Raw genomic sequence first — 4,232 nt, 5'->3', positions numbered from 1 at the left:
CTGCTCCGGTGGATTTGATTTTGGAAACGATTGAGTGAGCACCCCATATGTAACGGAGGGAATAGACACTAGACCAAATACCCTAGGTCAGCAAGGCCCTGTATTCATCGAGTCGGATGGCTACAACAACCTTCACTCCTCCATGGTTAACTGGCCCAACCTGCGTTCAAACGGCAGGTGAATGTGGACAGAAGACCGTTCACATATCCTCTGTTTTCTCGGAAGAATTCCGCTTGGCTCCGCGCGGTTCGGCCCTCGCTGAAGACTTGAAAGTTCAGCCTAAAGTAAGACAAATCCCAGCCAAAAACTGCGAGTCCGTTCCAGCAGCTTCAGATCGACGGTCTTTCCATAGGCTTCAGAAAAACGTCCAGAAGTCGGTCAGGAAAGCACTGTGCCCTCAACCAGCTGTTGGACTTCCCATATCCTCACCACAATAATCTTCAACGCCCCTCCCTCCCGCTTACTACCGGCAGTGACAGCAACAACAGAGGAGAATACTAATGCTTCGTTGCCTCACAACCATACCGATTTATCTGAATAAGGGCTTATGCAGCAAAGACAAAAGAACCGAGGCAGGGGGAGCATCCAAGCCCAGCCTATGACAAACATCTGAGTTGCCCAGGCCACGTCACTCGGTCGGACAAGCTGTATAGGAATTGACAACACGAACGCTACTGCAGCCGATTGGCTACCATGGTCTCAGTGCTCCCCAGTCTAGCGCAGTCAGGGCACATGGACATCATTCTGGGTAGCATACAGCACCTATAGCGTACAAACTTTTCGATATACCTTCACTCCCCTCCGCCACCTCATCACTGTAGGCCCTGTACCCAGGATTTTGCATCATAAAACCCTCGGAACGTAACTCGCCTTCACATTTGGTTTGCGTCTTGATCCGTCGACCCACATAAATTTACCACTCTCCGGGAACATCGCAGGTTTACTTTTATTCTACCCAGGTGAAACACGCTCCCTAGCATGCGCATACTGGAAATGGCTTGGTGATAACGACAAAATTTGTTTGCGTTCTGTCATTTTTCTTATCCGGAGGACCCATCTCAACCTTAATAATTTTTACCTTGCGCAACTCAGTTAGCTCAGTCGCTCAGTTACAACTCAGGTCTCGTTCAGGCCCTGTATTGAAACAGCCCATCGCTATACCTCACACACTTGGGTTCAGCGACCAGTTGCCTAGCAGCCGCCCAAGTCATGGTGATGCGAAAACTTCTGTTTTCGACAGATTACCCATTACAGATCAGGATTGTCTATCTACTTTGCTGCCCGGCTTTTTTTCACGATCAGTGGCTCTTGCTTGCGATTTTCATGATATTCGATCAACTTTACTCGCTGCCCCGTTGAGACTGCTATCGGTGTCAAGCTGGCGATCACCTGTGCTTTCGTCTTCGAACATGCGTGTAATTCCTACCCTATGTACATTACCATAAGAGGTCTGACCGAGAAATTCATGCCCTTCCAGCTGCCGCACGAATATGAACCCGGATGCGGGTACTAATCATTCGGGTCTTCGAGCCTGGGGCATGTTCTGACACCCATGTTCACTGTACTTGTTGTTATGTACGTTGTGTTTTGATACAACCCATTTGTTCACCGGAACCAGAAGTCAGATGCCCCCGTAGCCCTGATGGACGCATGTCCATTTCGGTTGCAGGCAAAAATCTCCCCAAAGGCTTTCGAAATATTGACCATTTATTCATCCTTTGTTAAGTTGTGGAGAGGATTGCCGACCGATTCTGACTAATTTCCGGAGCAACCCATAAACCGCATCAAGTTCACATGGGGCCGCTCATATCGAGCAGACGTACCCAACCTCCCATCAGCCTCATCAAAGCCGCGGGGGGCCAGAATTTAGACCGGCTGCTTTCTTTGCTGATTCCGTCGTTTCTCTGACATGACCTAAAATAATGCGATAGCCCTGCCTTCCATGGTTTATGTGGCTTTGAAACTCATTTTAACAAACTCCATGATGAACCATCGATTTGCGGCCAGAACTGTTGGTATTCCCTTGGGAATCCATCAAGAAGTGAACCCTAGTGTATTCGTGGATGCGTCAAGCGCGCTAAGATTTCTTATAAACAATCCTGTTTCTGGTTGTTCATCCGGAAATACGCCATGCACATCGAATTTGCTTTATTACGGTTCTACGGACGTTTTGTTTAAGGTGACCAGCAATTCAAACTGTCAGTCTTCACTAGAATCGTAGTTGCTTAGCACGAGGCCGAGTTATGTTTCCCTATCAAAAGCGCATGGGTGACCTTCGATACGCCGGCATACGTGGTTTTTATTTAATTTCATATCGTTTTCCTGAGTGTCCGTGCTCGGTAGCCCTTACACATATGGGTCGAGTGGTAGTCTCACCCAGCATTTGTGCACTCAGCAGATAAAAGCAATCAGCACTCCACAATTTAATATTGGCCACAGTAACTGCGGTAATAATATCAGTATTCTTAAAACCAGTTTTTGCCTTCAGCTTTTCAACAAACTACTGGCAGCGAAATGAGAATACTGGATTCAGAAGTCAGTTATAAACAGCACCTGAAGTACATTAACAAAGGGCGTAATTATGGTTTTCAGAAAGCGATTAAAGGAATCTCTCTAAGTTGCTAAAATCTGGATTGCGATTTTGGGCTAGTGGTTCTTTTAGCAAGTGGTGTGTGGGGCGGAGGGTGACTCTCAATGCAAACTTCTTGAACCCTTGGCATTGCCAAATTGCTCATGGCCGGCAAAATAGTCGACCATCAACTTGACCACACATTTAGTTGTGAGTAACAAACCCAATGTATCAGATGATGAGGTCGCAGAATTGCGTAACAGCAACGCCATGACAACCACGATATCTGAAAAATTGTTTTTGGCAATTAACTGGGAGATAATCTTGACGATAAGGCATGTAAGGACGCCAGCTATTCAGAAGATAAGAGAAATGTGAAGCCCTTACATATAATTAATTTTATTCCTGAAAGCATATCAGCTAATGAGTAACCATACATCTCTCCTGGTAAAGGATCGGCCGTTACTGGAAATAACTACCGCGAAATTCCAACAATTACGGCCAAAGTAAAAGAAAATATTGGCCACAAGTAAACTCAGCCTACCGGAAATTTCATTCTTTCATCCATCTACTAATGTATCATTAGTAGTGTAAAGATACAATCGTACCATTTCCCACTTCGTCTGTGGAAGGTTGTAAAGTATGCACCGACTGACGTGAATTTATGTTCCCCATCGCTTTTCGAAAGCCTTCCACCGATATTTAACAAATGGGCTGAATCATTTCGACTAGATATCATAAGGCAGCATTTGAATTTGAAGCAAATACCTCCCACCGCACAAAAATCATTAGTATACATGACCTATTATAAATATTGGACCAACCAATAATAAAAAATATTTAGTGGCGGATTCCCCTAAAATGGGTGTGATAACCCGGCGATTTGTTCTGCAGGTCACCTAATTGGGCGCCGGATTTTAACAATTCGGCTCAATGAACCCTGGCCTCTAATATTCAAACATCTCCAGACAGTCTGCCCATTCTATGGGCGTACTGCAGCTTCATAAAACGTGAATGCGCGACCACAAAAATGTTGCAGGATATCAAAGCCAAACGTGTCCGGAATTCGCGCGAATTTACAGAAAAACACTTACCATTCGTGGAGGAATATGTGCAACTTTAGCATAGCGATTCCAAAAGTCAATTTTTGCCGAAGTTTCAACCGTGACGGCTTGAAATTATACTGCCAATTAACCAAAATTTTCAAAAATATACGTCTGAGAGAACATACCAAATTTTGGCCGCAGGCTATTGACACACCCAAATTGAGTTCGCCGAAACTATATGGTTTTCGAAGTTGCTATTTTAATGGGAAATTAGTCTAATCAATTAGCACTTTCCCGTGACATGTTGCACGCAGCATTTTGTTTAAGTGAGCGAAATGTCAAGGTCATTGACCATCGCCGATTTGCCGGTCTACGCGACATAAAACAGGAAATCGCACTCTAGCATATTTTGCGTTCTTCGGTGTTCCTGAAGAATAAAATAACATCTTAAGAGTATTTAATGCAAACGCCACCCTATAGGATCAATCGCAGGAGTTTGTTTTCTTTAGACACCTCAGATTTAACAAATGGGATATTTTCGTTTGGTGAACCTGCTCACAAAACATTTTCCCCATTGATCTCATGTTCCATGAATTGCAATAAAGTTAGATAACGGC

The sequence above is a fragment of the Opisthorchis viverrini genome (genome assembly GCF_000715545.1).
Source record: "Opisthorchis viverrini unplaced genomic scaffold opera_v5_39, whole genome shotgun sequence".
Classification (NCBI taxonomy): domain Eukaryota; kingdom Metazoa; phylum Platyhelminthes; class Trematoda; order Opisthorchiida; family Opisthorchiidae; genus Opisthorchis; species Opisthorchis viverrini.
Note: the sequence above shows the minus strand (reverse complement) of the source record.